Source organism: Lampris incognitus, chromosome 6, assembly GCF_029633865.1.
Source record: "Lampris incognitus isolate fLamInc1 chromosome 6, fLamInc1.hap2, whole genome shotgun sequence".
Classification (NCBI taxonomy): Eukaryota; Metazoa; Chordata; class Actinopteri; order Lampriformes; family Lampridae; genus Lampris; species Lampris incognitus.
The window spans coordinates 52,060,397-52,078,043 of record NC_079216.1 but is presented as its reverse complement, the minus strand read 5'-3'; the positions used below and the strand labels follow the sequence as shown (position 1 = coordinate 52,078,043).

Genomic DNA, 17,647 nt, shown 5'->3' with positions numbered 1-17,647 from the left:
TATTTCCCCCTCAAAGCGAAAGATGAAGGCTTGTCCCGATTAGAAACACCATTGTTAGTCTGAGCATGAAGTCAACCCACTCTAACGTCGCATTATGTTTGTGTGCGTTTCTAATCGCTGACTCGACTCGACTCCACTCGCGGAATTTAAAGTGCCGTGGTGCCGTGTGATTGATAGCTTGTCAGACCTTTCACATTGAGAGACAATGCGACGAGCGGTCAAATGAAAAGGCTCCATTGGCCCTGCGGCCCGCCCTCTCGTGGCATGCCCGCCTGTGTGGGACCGCAGGACCTCTCCCCGCGTGTAACAAGTGGTTAGTGTCCCCGGACTGCAGCGACTCCGATGGGCGAATTCGCACCGAACAAGATTTTCGTTTGAAAGGAGGTTTCGAAGCAAAACTATATGGCAGTTTTACCACTGTTGGGCATTGCGAGAAAGGGTAAAACGATGCTTTCAAAGCCTTCAGGATATCCCAAAGTTAAGCGGCGTTAGGACGGAGAAGGGAATGCATCGCGAAGAGGAGTGCGCGCAGTAATATAACTCAGTACGAGGTAAGAGGATAGACGAGCCCGGCTCAACCCAGCCCAGAAAATGGCTTTACATGTTGTCCTTTTCTCTGTCGGCAGATGCGAACCTGTACTTTAGTAGGCTGTCCATAGGGCGAAAGGTACTCGGGAACAGCCGTCGTCGCGGGGTAACAGTTGGCTTTTAACTCCGCTGTCTGTGTTCATGCGTTTTTTTGTTGTTGTTTTGTTTTTGTTTTTCGCGTTCTTTGCTTGTCGCGACAAAGTGTGTGGCTTTCTGCCAGCATCCCATTTATTGTGTTTCGGGGTTTGGTGTTTTTGCTAGGAAAAGCAGATGGCCAGTGTTGGTCGGTCGGTCGGTCGGTCGGTCGGTCGGGGGGGGATGGGGGGGATAAAACATCTCCCTTGCAAATCTGGCTCGTCGCTGATTTCTGCACCATCTCACCGTTACTTTGCAAAAGAACAGAGGGCATGTTAGTGGATGGTTGCTTCCTCTTGTTTTTTTTAATTGTAATTGGTTGATTACTGTCGCAAACAAGGTGGACCCCCCCCCTTTTGCGCCTGCTAAAATAAGTTCAAAAACAAAGGCAGCCCCGACCCTCTGAAAGAGACGGACTCGGTTGTGCGTCTGGCAGGTTATTCATCCGTTCGGACTGCAAACCTTCTTCCAGACCAGAGCTCTGCTCCGTTAGCGATGAAGACTTTGCGGGTGTCGCACCATGTTAGTCTTGACATACACGGGAGAGGGGGGGGGGGTCACTGTAAGTGCTGACATTTTTGAACTAGAAAAATGTCGTGTGTGTCCTTCTGATCGGAAAAGCAGCTTGCGTAAGGTAACGGTGTCCACAGAAGTTGGTTCTCATTACTGTTGTCAGTGATGCAACTCCATGCTTTCTGTCTCCCTCTGGCACACATTTGCATGGTTCGCGATTTCCCTTGTTCGCAGTGTTGGGCTGCGTGTCTGGACTGAAGCTGCGGCCTGGGAACATGGCTGCCAGTCATAACTTTTGGAGTCTCGTTTACACGGTCGGAGATAGTATGTGGGACGCAGGCGGTGTGACTGCCCGCGCCTCTAATGCCGGGGGCGCCGCTAATGCCGTGTACCCCAGAAAAAATGAATAATGCAAGTCCTCCTGAATTACATTAACCGAATCAACAATGATGACTCTCAGTCATAACATTCAGATGTCAGGGGACAGACATGCTCAGAAACTCGTGTGTATCCTCCATGCCCTCCCACTCCCCAATAGCACCAGTGTCCTGTGGGGAAACCTATTGTCTCTAAAATTTAGAGAAAAGACAGAAAACAGCTGGGTAGAAAATAACAGTCTCTCTCCCTTTCTCTCTCTCTCCCCTATGGTTTTGCTGCTTTGTCAATGTGGTCATAATTCCAGTCATTCCAGCTTTTCCTGTTCTAAAGGCTTACCAAGAGAAAAAGGTTATTTTCCTTCCATGATATCCAGTCAAGTCAACCAGTCACTTAACATTAGATAGTTAATCCATCATGGCAGCCTGTTGGTGAAATGTTTCATTTGTCTGAGTCAGCATGCCACTCCTTTAGTCCATCAGTTGTAAAGGCAGACAAATAAGATACTCAGTTGACATGCTTGTCAAATCAATGAGGTAGCCTGTCAGCTGGCCATTACTCATTTTTCATATAGTTGGATAAAATCAGTCTGTTAATTGGTGATTCAACCCAGTTTGTTGATTCTGCACAAGACTACCCTACTACCGTGTAACAACATAGCTGATAGCATATCAAACGGTGAATGTAGGGATGCATCAGTATGTTTTTGGGTTTTTTTTGTTTGTTTGTTTGTTTTTCTCACTGCCGATACTGTTTTGAGGTACAAATCTACAAGTACCAGATGATACGAGGACCAATCTAGCCATTACTTTTACTTAACAGTGCAGACTTAAACCATTAGTTTAGGGTCAGTGGGCAAAATAATTGACATGGTGTGTTTATTTTCCATCATTAAAGAAGCACAGGCTTCCATGTGCCAAAAATGAAGCAAGTCAAGTCAGTCTGTCTTTGTGTGTGAGATGTTACCAATGACTTTTGGTATCAAATTTTAGTCTTGGGTATCATCTCCGATAACAATACTCTGTTTTGGCCTGGTATCGGCCAGCCTAATCTCAGATACCAGTATATCTTATTGGAGCATCTCCAGGTAAATGCAAGTCTACATAATGGATGGTGAATGGACTGGCTTCTAATGTTAAACCATGTTGATGACTGAGCAAACCATTAAATCACACAGAGGCTCAGTCAGTATGCCTTAGAAACAAAGCCAGAATTTTTATATGGGTCATGAAGAACATACTTCTGGTGGGTCTCCTCACTACATCTTGCAGACTGTCTGCATGTTTTAATGGGCCGGGGTCCTGGTAAGAGAGAATGCATTTCTCCGTAGCCGATATTGACGACTGTATTTGTGATGTATGGTGCATAGGGAAAGACAAGATGATCAAGTGAGGTTAAAAGAGGTTCAGTTAAGAAGGAACATATTTCTGGAGAACAATAGCACCAAAACGACTTGTGAGGCAGAGAGAGATTGGGAGGGGCAGCTGGGGAGAGGCAACACTGAAAACATGGTGGTAGTTGTCAAACACAAGTTTATTTATAGCGTCTTTATCATATCATCTGTTGCTCACTGTAAGGAACAAGAACGCACAGACATATCCATGCATACCTTTCTGTTGCTGTCTTTCCCACTAATTCTTTCTGTGTCAATGTGTGGCTAAGACACACACACACATTGACACACATACACACACACACACACACACACACACACACATACACAGCAATAGTGCAGCGGTATGTGGAGGCTAACCAGTGATGGATGTTTTTGTGTTGAGTCATGCAATCTGTCTCGCTCTCTCTTGAGCTGTCTTTTTCTTAACTGCTAAATACGCTCTACTGTGCACTCTGGGCTGTTTTTGTGTGTGTGTGTGTTTTAATTTTTCAGTTTTGCTCATCCAGAGAAGGATTTTGTTAAGCGTTTCACACGTTTTCCTTTCTGTCCTGCTTCACACTGATACTGTAGAGAGAGGTCTGCACATTGAAATCTGGGAGCGGCCAAGTGCTAGCCTCGCAAGCGAGGCAAATCCTGTGAGCTGATCATGTCGATTGCAGTTGGCAGCTATCTGTGGCTTCCCACTCAGAGTGATTTTTAGAAAAGGCCGGCTCTGCTCACAAAAGTGAACAGTCCAAACACAACCTTTTTAGGCTGACCCAAAGGGGACAATGTAGGCGAGGTCAGACCCGGCAGAACTGTAAACGGCAGTGGCGGCAATGTACAAACCAAGCTTAGTTGTGTCATTAAAGGCATATCTGCTGTTATATCAGAACTGTAGGGTATTAATAGCAGAACAAATAACTTTGCCCTTGTTCCAGCTTAAGACATCCTCAACGAGCCTCGGGAGCAGTTATTTGTCCTCTGGTTCTATCAGCCGAAATCATTGTGTTACTAAAGCAGTGATAATGAAGAAATTATCAAATTGGCTTACTTTACATTACATTACAGTCATTTAGCCGACGCTTTTATCCAAAGCGACTTACAATAAGTGCATTTAACGTAGGAAATCAGGAGAATCTGGTTAAGCCAGGTTATTCTCAGTCACCATGCTTCTTCCTATTGTCAGTCTTGATGGCTTAGTCAGTTTTCTTCACTACTTGGGGTTGGATGATCTGGACACTGTTTTTGGAGCTCTTATACATTGATGGTGTAAGCCCTCCACCCCATGATGGTGGAAAAGAAGATCTCATATGATGACACCAGATGCAAATTTGACAAAATCGGTGAAAAGTTTGGTGTAAAACCATCCCTATAATTTCTTTCAAACACCATTTTTTCCACTTTGTTGCAGACTTAAACACTTTTCTTTGAGTTAAATACATTTTTTTTTCTAAAAAGAAGCCAACCATTGCAACATTGACCAAACTTTTTTTGTTTTTTGGGGGGGAGTTCCCCCCCTTTCTCCCCAGTTGTATCTGGCCAATTACCCCACTCTTCCGAGCCATCCCGTTCACTGCTCCACCCCCTCTGCCGATCCGGGGAGGGCTGCAGACTACCACATGTCTCCTCTGATACATGTAGAGCCACCAGCCCCTTTTTTTCACCTGACTATGAAGAGTTTCCCCAGGGGGGACGTAGCACGTGGGAGAATCACGCTATCCTCCCCGACCAACCAGAGGAGGTGCTACTGGCTACTGCAGTGACCAGGACTCATAACCACATCTGGCTTCCCACCCGCAGACATGGCCAATTGTGTCTGTAGGGACGCCTGACCAAGCCGAAGGTAACGCGGAGATTCGATCCGGCGATCACCGTGTTGGTAGGCAACGGAATAGACCACCATGCCACCCGGATGCCCAACATCCAATTCTCTTAAGATAATCTTAACCACAGACGTTATTTCAGGTGTTTAACCAAAACTCCATCCATTATAGCCATAACGCCAAAGGAACTCAACTTCTGGGTCGACCTACAAAAAAGTCCTCCCTAAACCACTACATTGTGCACTGCATTTCCATTCTCCTCGGCCTACCTTTCCATCACTAGTTATAAATACAGAAGGAAAGAAGTTTGCCTGTTTATGGTTGCATTAATGTGCGTTTCCCCAGTGTAGAATTTAGAAGGCTGTTTGCTGTTCAAACAAAAGATCTTTTGCATGCAAATCCTTCGACGTCACATAGTTTAATGAGCCCCAGAGTTTGGAAACACCTTTGTTTGCCTGAGACTGGCATTGACCCGAGGTTACATGTAATTTAATGCTAGCAAACAACATCACCAGGGCGGATAGTGTCATTGATGACTGACCTTCATGTTCTGTGCATTGTTGCATGTGTTTATTCATTTAATCTGCTCACCAAATGTTTGCGCTGGAGTGATATTACGCCCTTTTACTCTATAGTTTTAAAATAATGGTGTTGGCGGTGTAGTGCATATAATGCCTGTGATGATTTAATAATGTATGCCACCGAGCACTATGACAAGCCTACGCTGTGTGGAACGGTTCCTTTACTTATCTGCCCAAGTGTGTCAAGGCTTTTAATTTGCAAGACTCAACTTGCTCGCAACTGAGCATGCCCGCTGGAACAGCTTGAGGTTCAACGCCTTGCCCTCAGCCCTGCTCGGAAGCAGCTGCTGAGGGATGAGTGTGTGCTTTCACTTCCCTGCAAAGATCTTCCCCACTAGTGGCTTTTCGGTTTTGTTGCGTTACTCTGTTTTGTTTTCATCCTACTCTACTTTTTGCTATGTTTTACTCTGCTGTACTTAGTTGTGGTCGGTTATTTTGTGGTGTTGCATGGGTGGATGTATATTTTTTGAGCTGTGCTGTGCTGTGCTCTGGCTTTGCTTCACCGATACTCAGTCGAAAACCGAGTCGTATCTCCGAAGTCCTCTCAGATATTGAGTAAATATGTACTCTGTTCCCCTCAGCGGAGCCTCGTCATGTAGAGCTGTGAACCGGAAATGTCCCAGACAGCTGAGAGAAAGGGGGGAGAGACAAAGGGAGAGTGATATTGGAAGAGAAGAAGGGGTGGTGGTGATGGTCTCCTTTTCTGGGGGGGCAGTCGTTAGTCAACAGGGTTGCTGTGCTCCTCTGTTCTCGCCCACCTTGGTTTTAATTTGTCACCTGTTCCCTGCTCAGCTTAAGGTAGTTCAGCCTGTCTACTCGGTCTCAGATTGCTGCATGTGTGTCATCTGCTCAAGTGGTGTGATGCACTGGACAGTGTGCTAGGGCGATGGCGCTGTACCGGATGTCTCGTCATCAGCTCGCTCTGATGATGAGCTGGCTTGTCATGCTGCTGCCCCCATGAGTCGCAGCCCCAGTGGAATCCATCAGCACTTGTTGTAAAGTATGTCGAATCTTTGTTATCATACCAAAAGGAAGTTTATATTTATCTATTTAGTCATTTATTTTTTTATTAATTTATTTATGGTGACCCCCCGGTTTGTCGTTCTTAGCATCCCTCATTGAAACTAAACATCCAGCTAGCTGTTACTTCTGGTTTTAAATGAGCAGTTCTGGGAATGTCAACATGCCATGAAGGGAATCGAACAGATAAAAATACAATACCAAACTATCAGTGTTTGGAAAAGACTAATAACCAATGAATGTTGAAAATGTGAAGGTATCCATTCAACACTTGTCTTGGGTTGGCCTGCAGTACAGAAAGGTGGGGGAGGGAGGGATGGTTATGATTCTTTGGTGCTTATTTCATTTTTCTGGCATGAATAAACCACTTTGTTACACAGCACTTTGAAATCTTAAAAGAAAAAAATCAGTGTGTGTGTGTGTGTGTGTGTGTGTGTGTGTGTGTGTGTGTGTGTGTGTGTGTGTGTGTGTGTGTGTGTGTGTGTGTGTGTGCATGCAGACAGTCAGTCACGCATTTTTCCCCCACATTTTATTTCCTTTTGCTGAAAGTCCCTCGTTACAGCCCATCTAGCTGTTGGGTGGGTGTGTCCACGGTATGCTTTATTTGGAATTAGAGATTTAAGATTTTGTTTGCACACGTGGAGAGATGGTTTGGCTTCATGGTGACCATATTTGGCCCTACGATGTGTGCAAAATATATAGTGATGCTCGGAAATTTTACCCTGTTGTCACAATGTCTCAGTGCGGTAATGCTGTTAAAAGCTCTGAACAGTCATGCACACAATTCTACTGTCTCATATGTACAATTAACTCTTACAGTGCTAACTATTTCATGAACCGGTACACTGTTATCAGATGCATTCAGTGATTAGTCACCCCCCACAGGAAGGAGTGTGTGTGTGCGCGCGCGCGTAGGTGTATGCGTGTGGGTGTGTCTTTGTGTAATTATATATTATACGCAACATTAACTGCCTGGCATATGTTATCTACTTTAAACACTTTCAGGAAGGCCGTTCCAGTCTATTGGATCGTCCGCGCTCTCTCTCTCTCTCTCTCTCTCTCTCTCTCTCTCTCTCTCTCTCTCTCGCTCTCTCTCTCTCTCTCTCTCTCTCTCTCTCTCTCTCTCTCTCTCTCTCTCTCTCTCTCTCTCTCTTTCTCTCAAAGTAAATGCAAAAACACTGATGGTTATATTTGTCATTTCGTTCATTTCTGGGTCACATGCAAGCCCAGTATGACTTTGTCTAAAGCCTAATTTCTCACAGTTTGTGAGGACCCAAAAAAATAAAATAAACTCCTGACATGCTTTGACACTCATGTCTGGGTCTTTTGGGATCCTACAGAACAAGAACTCAAAAATATAGTTTTAAAGGATAAAAAACACAAATTTGTGTCATGATAGATTAGATTATTGCCACGCAACAATGTTGGTGGTAATTGTTTTGGTACAGCATGGTAGCTCAGTTCCAGTGCAAAAAGGGAGGAAAAAGAAGCAGCAACCTTCCGCCATTACAATCGACTACTACTACTTTCAGCTGCTCCCATTAGGGGTCGCCACAGTGGATCATCCATTTCCATTTCTTCCTGTCCTCTGCATCCTCCTCTGTCACACCAGCCACCTGCATGTCCTCCCTCACCACATCCATAAACCTCCTCTTTGGCCTTCCTCTTTTCCGCTTCCCTGTCAGCTCCATAATCAGCATCGTTCCCTCAATATACCCAGCATCCTTCCCTCAATATACCCAGCATCCCTCTTCCACACATGTCCAAACCATCTCAATCTTGCCTCTCCAAACCGTCCAACTTGAGCTGTCCCTCTAATATACTCGTTCCTAATCCTGTCCTTCTTTGTCACTCCCAATGAAAACCATTACAATGACACACACAAAAAGGAAACACAATATGTACAGTGAATATACACTCACCGGCCACTTTATTAGGCACACCTGTCCAACTGCTCGTTAACGCAAATTTCTAATCAGCCAATAAAATGGCAGCAACTCAATGCATTTAGGCATGTAGACATGGTCAAGACGATCTGCTGCAGTTCAAACCGAGCATCAGAATGGGGAAGAAAGGTGATTTAAGTGACGTTGAACGTGGCATGGTTGTCGGTGCCAGACGGGCTGGTCTGAGTATTTCAGAAACTGCTGATCTACTGGGATTTTCACGCACAACCATCTCTAGGGTTTACAGAGAATGGTCTGAAAAAGAGAAAATATCCAGTGAGCGGCAGTTCTGTGGGCGAAAATGCCTTGTTGATGCCAGAGGTCAGAGGAGAATGGCCAGACTGGTTCGAGCTGATAGAAAGGCAACAGTAACTCAAATAACCACTCATTACAACCGAGGTATGCAGAAGAGCATCTCTGAACGCACAACACGTCAAACCTTGAGGCAGATGGGCTACAGCAGCAGAAGACCACACCGGGCGCCACTCCTGTCAGCTAAGAACAGGAAACTGAGGCTACAATTCGCACAGGCTCACCAAAATTGGACAATAGAAGATTGGAAAAACGTTGCCTGGTCTGATGAGTCTCGATTTTTGCTGCGACATTCGGATGGTAGGGTCAGAATTTGGCGTCAACAACATGAAAGCATGGATCCATCCTGCCTTGTATCAACGGTTCAGGCTGGTGGTGGTGGTGTAATGGTGTGGGGGATATTTTCTTGGCACACTTTGGGCCCCTTAGTACCAATTGAGCATCGTGTCAACGCCACAGCCTACCTAGGGATGCCCCCCGAAACCCGGTTCTAAACGGGAACCGGTTCTAAATTAGTGAAAACCGGAGCATTTTTAAGATCCGACGTTTTCGGTTCTGCTATCGGTAGTCGGTAGGTACTCGAGAAATCATGGAGTGAGATTTATATTGTGGCAATTGTGTTTTTCGAGGAATTTAAACGTCGCGAACATAATCTTGTTCGCCGTTTTCTCCATCTCTCTGTCTCTCTCTCTTACTGCGCGAGGGGCGGGGCTGTGCTGTGCTCCACACACTCGCTCACACACGCACAGACAGCTCTGCTCAAGCGCTCATCATGGCGGAGAGAACTAAACGTTCAAAAGTTTGGGTATATTTTTCAAAAGTCGATGACAACAACGCTCGTTGCCACAAGTGCAACAAATCATTTGCCAGTAAGGGTGGCAATACAAGCAATCTGTCGAAACATCTTTTGTCGAAACATGGTATTAATCTGCAGAAATGTGGCGTTTTCGACTGCTTTGCTCATAGTGTTCCATCCACGTCCACTGCAGGTCAGCCGTATGAGCCATAGATACGGAGTTAGCTAGCCTAATGCCGAATTATTACGAATAGGCCAATAAATAAAATATAATTGCTTAGCTAATTGTTTAGCTACAAATATATAAGCCATAGATACGGAGTTAGCTAGGCTAATAACGAATTATTACGAATAGGCCAATAAATAAAATATAATTGCTTAGCTAATTGTTTAGCTACAAATATATAAGCCATAGATACGGAGTTAGCTAGGCTAATAGCCGGGGACACTATAAGTCAGGAGAGATCACGACTCCTGCCGGAGAAGGCAGATATGTTGATTTTTCTGCAGAAGAACTGTTAGGATAATGTTCTAGGTTCTCGTTTGTTTGAACTTCCGTTAGCCTTTTGCTGTAAAAATTTATTTTTAATATATATATATATTTTTCTTTATCTTTATCTACTTTTATTTTTTATCTTATTTGTTGTTGTTGAATGTTGATTATAAAGTTATCATTCAGACGCATTTAAAACATTGCTGCTGCTGTTACTGCTGAATAAATAATATTTGTTTATATTTATATAAAGTTATATAATAGAATCATAAAGCAATGTCCAGATCCGACTATGGCCGGACTCGATGAAGCAGCAATCATTGGCAACGCTGTCTTCGGGAGGGGGGCGGAGTCGGCTTGTGTTCGTCATGTGAATGCGTCTCTGTGTGTGTCGGAAAAACAGTGGTTCGGCTTGGATTCGCCTTGTCACGAAAGTGGGGAGGCGCTTTCCTTCGAGACTGCCGGCCGGAGAGATGCAGTTGGCGAACGCATGCAATACGAGGGTGGGTGTTTGAATTAAAATAGGGATCAATTGGCCACTAAATTGGGAGAAAAAAGGGGAAAATCAGAAATAAATTTATAAAAAAAATAATAAAGCAATGTCGATTCTGTTCTTAATTAAGTGTCTTTTTTCTTGCATAATAATCAAAAAGAACCGATAAGAGTATCGATAAAGTACCGAACCGATAAGCAGTACCGATAAGAGTAGTAGTATCGATAAAATCATAACGATACCCATCCCTAAGCCTACCTGAGTATTGTTGCTGACCATGTCCATCCCTTTATGACCACAGTGTTCCCATCTTCTGATGGCTACTTCCAGCAGGATAACGCGCCATGTCATAAAGCTCGAATCATCTCAGACTGGTTTCTTGAACATGACAATGAGTTCACTGTACTCAAATGGCCTCCACAGTCACCAGATCTCAATCCAATAGAGCACCTTTGGGATGTGGTGGACCGGGAGATTCGCATCATGGATGTGCAACCGACAAATCTGCAGCAACTGCGTGATGCTATCATGTCAATATGGACCAAACTCTCTGAGGAATGTTTCCAGTACCTTGTTGAATCTATGCCACGAAGGATTAAGGCAGTTCTGAAGGCAAAAGGGGGTCCAACCCAGTGCTAGCAAGGTGTACCTAATAAAGTGGCCAGTGAGTGTATATATATAAAAAATCCAGTGAGTCAAGTAAATTCTTTGAGACAGTACAAGCCTGTTTCATGCCATAAGCAATCATCAGCTGTCAATTAGTTTTTTTTAAAAATTTGAGTTTATTGACAGCTGATGATTGGTTATGGCATGAAATAGGCTTGTACTGTCTCATAAAGAATTTACTTGACTCACTGGATTATTTTGCTCCTTATTTGTTGAGCACTTTCCCTACGATTGAGTGTTTCTTTTTACAAAGTTATGATATTTTCAGTTCCACAGCACATCAAGTCGCCCAACAGGGAGGTGTCCAAAAAAATTGTGTAAAAAACAAACAAAAACCAAAAAATTACTTGGCCGCTAAACTGATCGGATACAGATTCCAAGGAGGGAAATATCTAGTTCCCAGAAGGCAAAGTGAACCATTATTGAATTTTGACTTGGTAATTTAGTAATTTATTCTAACACATCCAGTCAGTAGTATTGATCAATCTCAGAAAGCCACATGACCTTTTGTCCAAACACAGATGGGACTACATGTACATGTAATCAATCATAGCTTTTCCTCTTATTTGTCCTCTGTTTACTTTTGATAGTGTTAGCTCGCTGCACATAGAAGACACATTGTATGGAATCAATATCAGAGAGAAAACGACTTAATGACGTGACAGTGGCTCTTCCTGTGGCGACCTTCGCCAGTCTGGCCATGGCAAATGAATGCTGAGGCAAGAGGAAAACTAATATTGTTTTTATTTTTACTGCACCTCCTGTCTTCACAATAGATCTTGTCATGTCATGAGAGGGACGGCACCAGTGATGGCAAGCTTCCTAAAGATAAAGACATTTTCTTCTCTCCACAACGGTCTTCATGAGACCAATAAATGCTTTACTTTTTCACACCTTTATTTACGCAGGGGAGGGTTGGCTGAGCACACTTGCAGATATTAGGCATCGCCTTACTCATCAAGAACACTTGCATACATCCACACCTGGGAGCTGCCCAACAAAACCAGTATTTACCATTCGACTGGAGGACTGGGGGTACTCGGCGCTTTGTTCAAGGGCACCACAGTAGTCGTCCTTGAATGTGGGCGGTTATGCATTCACATACTCAGATAATAGTTATTGCAGCTTAGGTGTTAGATTGTACTGCGTGTTGAGCAAACAGGCTTTATGGCACCATGTGAGGGCTAGGCATGGAAGTATCCTATAATTATGACCGTCTTACCTTTCACCAGTTTTGTTTTTAAGGTGATAGACAGCAACACCACCTTATCTTATTATGGCCCCAGGTTGAGGAGCTAAACTGCAGTTGTTCAGCTTTGTGAATGTGACCGATGACGAGATAAGTATTTCCTTTAGTGCGAATGGCATCTTCCCTTGTCCTCTCCTGTCTGTAGATGGCAATAGATAAGCGGGTTTATAACATGTCCCTTATGATAGTATTTGATACTTAGGAAAAGACCCATATACTGGGACAAAATGTTGCACAAGAATAACATATAATATGTTATCTATGGATGGTTTTGGCGAAAGCACCATTTTGCGAGGATTAAGTAGAGATAGTACTTGAGTGTTGTCCATTGTTGTTTACTGTGTGTCACTGTATAAATTTAAAGCCCCTGAAGCTGTAATTGTGATTTAAAGCTAAATTAATAAACCTGACTTAATGTCTCAGTGCCGTGCTTTACCGATTATCAGACAGTGTACCATGCTGTTTCTTCTTGACTCCTCGCTTCACGAGATAATGAAGAGTTACCTTCTTGAACTCTGCCATCATCCCTCGGGTTTTTCACTGCACTGTGTATTTTGGTGGTTATATTTTGGATTTTTATGTTACCAACACCACACCAACATCAGGCTGAAAATGAGGCATTGGTATCTTGAGAATTTAACCAACTGTTGTGGCAATAAATACAGCAAGGCACTAGTTTTACTCTGTTTCTTCCACTTAGAAAAGGAAGATGACTTTTCAGCAACGGATAGGAAGTCAAAGTTTGGAGTGTACTTTCATCAAGACAGAAATGTGTTACTTGTGCATCTGTAAAGGAACACAGCTTCTTCCATGAGATACAGAGGTAACTAGACAAGAGGAGCATTATGGGAGCAGGATGAAAACCCAACACAGTCTTGGCCCAGTCTCTGTGGAACATAAAGCTGGACTCGTTCCATTTATTCATAGCTCAGAGGTGTTGGGCATACAATGATGTGGGTCCAACAAGAACAGGAGAGAGAGACACACACAAATGATGTCTGTATTGTCTGCTAGCAAAACCCTTCTGACAGCTCTAAAATCACAATGACTGTCGCTGGCACATCGGCTGACAGAAAGAGACTAAAAGTGGAAGGCCAAACTTGACTGGGAGAGAGCCAGAAAGACATTGGCCAGGAGAATGTAAGATCCCAGGCATTGTGTTTTAGCCTTTTTTTTTTAATGCTGTAAGGGACCTACAGGAGCCAAAAACAAAAAACTCAGTGTTTTTATTATTTGCCATCTAAACACAGCTGCTGAAACATGTTAGCAAAGACCTTGTCTGACCACACAAGTGGCGGTGGTAGCACGTACAAAGCCCTTGGAAAAAGTAACATCATTTTAATCAAATTCAAAAATAATTACATTTAACAAATTGGAAGTCGTATGGTTAGACATAGGCATCAATACACTGATTCAACACCCGCCCCCCCCCCAAAAAAAACTGCCCTAGGGTAGAAAATCCTTGGTTTTTACCTACCAACAAGAAAATTAGCATTTATTTGGGCCATAACGGCATATATGCGTATACTTATTGGACATATGCACTTGAGGCTGCACACGTTAAACCAGCATGGATCCCAAAACAAGGTCTTTGGACCCAATTCAACAAAAACCAAAACAACATTTCATCCTTAATGTAGTCATAGCCTTACTTTTGAATGCACATGTACTATACTGTTGCAGCGTTGCTTCAGTAGGGGGAGGAGGCTTGTTAAAAAAAACTTACTTATTTGGTCAGCTGAATGGTAAAGTGGCCTAGCATACAATCGGTTGAGAGATGTGATATCTGTATGACAAATGCACGATGCACGCAGGATACCGTGCACATACAAAGGTTACCGCTGTAAAGCAGCAGCTGCCTTGCTTCCACGTTTCTAGCCGTAGTGAGTCATTTTCACAAGGCCATAGGCTTGTGCTGCTTCATTTGTGCAGCCGGTGGAAGTGAATGACACTGCAGCTGCATGTGCATCAGAGCAGAATGGCCGCAAGGCAGGAACTGAAGCCATGGGGCTGGTTTTGAATAAGCAGCAGCTATGTCTGTTTCTTTGCTCCTCTCTTTTACGATTTTCTTTTTCTGTCTTTTTCTATTTCTACGTGGGGTTTTTTTGTCCTCACCTTTTCTGTTTATATCTGTCTGTATCTTTCTTTTTTCTTTTATCCTTTTTTCTCTGTCTGCTTTTCTCTTTCTTTCTTGTTCTTTCTCTTGCTGTTTTTCTTTTGCTTTCTTTCTCTCTCGCTCTCATTCCTTCCATACCAGACATATCTTATGGCCAGCTGAGTTAGTCTCCAGGTTCTTGGTGTAGTTGTCTGTGTAAGAACAGCCTATGTCAGCGTTTAGTTGTATAACGTATAATTATAGAAAGTTGTGGGAACATAGATCCTCTCTGCTTTACTTTTGCACTGTTTCGCACGCGTGTCTGCATTTCTGTGCAGACTGACCATGTGAAATTGTTGGTGTTTCTTGGACAGAAGGTCTGATGTGTGTCTGACGCATACTGGGCAAGGTTTACAGTAAGTTTTATTGGGGGTGCCAATATGTAAACTGCTGAAAAGTTGTTTTTTTTCCCCCTAGCTTATGTTCTATATTTATTTTGACTGGTGTGATACACTAAGCTGAGCCTCAAACCAGGTGATTCTGCTTCATGTTATTTTGAAGAACAAAAATGTAATAATTTCAAGCATGGAAAATTGTCTGGGTTAACTTCTCACTGCTGCTCAGACTTTTTCTGCCGTATGCATTCAATTACTCTTCTCAGAAGACCTTTGCCTTTAAAGTCAAAGGTGAAAAAAAATGTGTGTTGACATTTTGCAGCACAGTCCTGCAGCACATTTTTTGACACAAATGTCACCTCGTGATCTGACTTTTTCCAAGCCAAACCATCTATATAACTGACACCCGGAGATGGGCAGTATTTCTGTTACTTGTATTTGAAATACCTACTTCAATGACTTTTGAGTATTTAGGGGTCCATGCAACGAAGCTGCTGGAATCCTATTGTATCTGTTAGGATTATTATTCTTCTTCTTCTGCCCTAAAATTATTTGGGTTTCAGAAACTATAATGGCTACAGTTCCCAAACTTAGCAGAAAGGTTGGAAACCTCACCCACCACTCAGCCACTTAGCCAGATGGTGGCGATATAACATCAGTCTTTACGTTTTGACCTATAACTTTTGAACCGTAAGTCTCAGAAAAGAAAAGAGAACATTCTTAGATTCTGTGGGTCCAGATGAATTTTAAGATAGGAGGCACACCCATTTAAGCTCAGAAAGATTTTCTGCCATTTTGAATTTTGTTCAAATCCGTTTTTTTCACTGCTGCTACAAATTTTGATCAATTTTTACCAAATTTGGTACAGAGCATCTCTGGACCAAGCCGGAAAAGGTTAATTTTTCGGATTTTTGATATTACATATGGTTTCATTATACAAGCCAAACACATTTTATCAAAATATCTAATTTTAAATATTTGCATAATTTGCACTAACTAACGAATTTGTTGCGCTATCAACCTGAAATTTGAGACACTGTTCAGGGGTTTTCATTAAGCTTATATATTAAAGTGCATTGCGCTTAACCTTTAGGGGGCACCACAAATGTGAAAAGTTTACATCGCAATCGGTTGCATGGATTCGTATGAAATTCGGTTTGCACAATCTTGGGTCATGACTCGGTCAATGCATAACATTTTGTAATTATTGATTACAATGGGTGTGGCTTATTACAACGAATCTAAATTTCTAGACATTTCATAATCAAATCTTCACAAAAAAAAATCACTGATAATTTCTGACGGTATTGTACTGTAATACCTTGATACTGCCCAAGCCTAACTCACAGTACACTGATCAAAACATTAAAACCACAGATAGGTGAAGTGAATAACATTGATTATTTTGTTACAATGGCACCTGTCAAGGGGTGGGATGGGCAGCAAGTGAACAGTCAATTCTTGAAGTTGACGTGTGGAAGCAGTAAAAATGGGCAAATGTAAGGATCTTGGTGAATGAAAAGGGCCAAGTTGTGATGGCTGGACGACTGGATCAGAGGATCTCCTAAAACGGCAGTTCTTGTGGGGTGTTCCCAGTATGAAGAGGTCAGTACCTACCAAAAGTGGTCCAAGGAAGGACAACTGGTGAACTGACGACAGGGTCATGGGCGCCCCAGGCTCATTGACGTGCATGGGGAGTGAAGGTTAGCCTGTCTGGTCCGATCCCACAGAAGAGCTACTATAGCTCAAATTGCTGAAAAGGTTAATGCTGAATATGACAGACTGCTGTCAGAACACCTTGCTGTGTACGGGGCTGCGTAGCTGCTGACCAGTCAGAGTACCCATGCTGACCTCTGTCCACTGCCGAAAGTACCCACAATGGGCACGTGAACGTCAGAACTGGACCATGGAACAATGGAAGAAGGTGGCCTGGTCTGAGGAGTCACGTTTTCTTTTACATCATGTAGACAGCTGGGTGCATGTGTGTCGTTTACCTCGGGAAGCGATGGCATCAGGGTACACTATGGGAAGAAGGCAATATTAGGCAGGTGTTTTTAATGTTTTGGCTGATCGGTGTATTTCCCCAACTCATTTCATCATCTGTGAAGTCCCCCCCCCAAGCAAGCCAGCACATGCTTCCTGCCTGTACCAGTGTAGTGGACTGTCCATCAAAGTTAACATTTTATCTGAACTGCAGTAACCATATAAGATATATCTTACTTTTTTTAGAATGTACATATGTGCCATAGGTAAAAACAATTGACACAGTTGGCCCGGTGGCTAAAGAAGTGATTCAGCCAGCAAGCTAGCTAGCTAGAGATGTGTGTCTAACTGGCAGTGGCGGCAGCTGAGCTGTCTGTGGGAGGATAACACAGTAGCTCACAAATTTGGCGTTAAGCTTCTACGAAGCTTGGATCTCATGATGGATCAAATGTTTCTTCCAGTGGCAAGTCAAGTATTTATAATTAGCAGGACCCCCCCCCCCAAAAAATCTCTCTCTCTCTCTCTCTCTCTCTCTCTCTCTCTCTCTCTCTCTCTCTCTCTCTCTCTCTCTCTCTCTCTATATATATGACTTGTTTTTGTATTAAAGAAAATCAAATGGTGAACCACACAATCACCAACATCATCAATAGTTATTAACATTAAATTTTCTACTGTGAAAAAGGCAGAAATTATTTTTGATGAGTTATCTACTGGAAGGAGGTTCATTCATTCATTCATTCATTCATTCATTCATTCATTCATTCATTCATCAACCACTTCTCCGGGGTAGGGTCGCGGTGGCAGCA

The 17,647-nt window shown here is 43.2% G+C and overlaps 1 protein-coding gene across 1 annotated transcript in view; it reads left to right on the top strand.

Moving 5' to 3' along the window:
• The first annotated feature begins 329 nt into the window (after positions 1-329).
• LOC130114572 (A-kinase anchor protein 13-like) overlaps positions 330-17,647 on the top strand; it is a 170,177-nt gene continuing 152,859 nt past the window's right edge. Inside the window, exon 1 of the mRNA XM_056282434.1 lies at positions 330-551. The gene's annotated coding sequence lies outside the window, so the exon portion shown is untranslated. The remainder of the gene's footprint in view (positions 552-17,647) is intronic.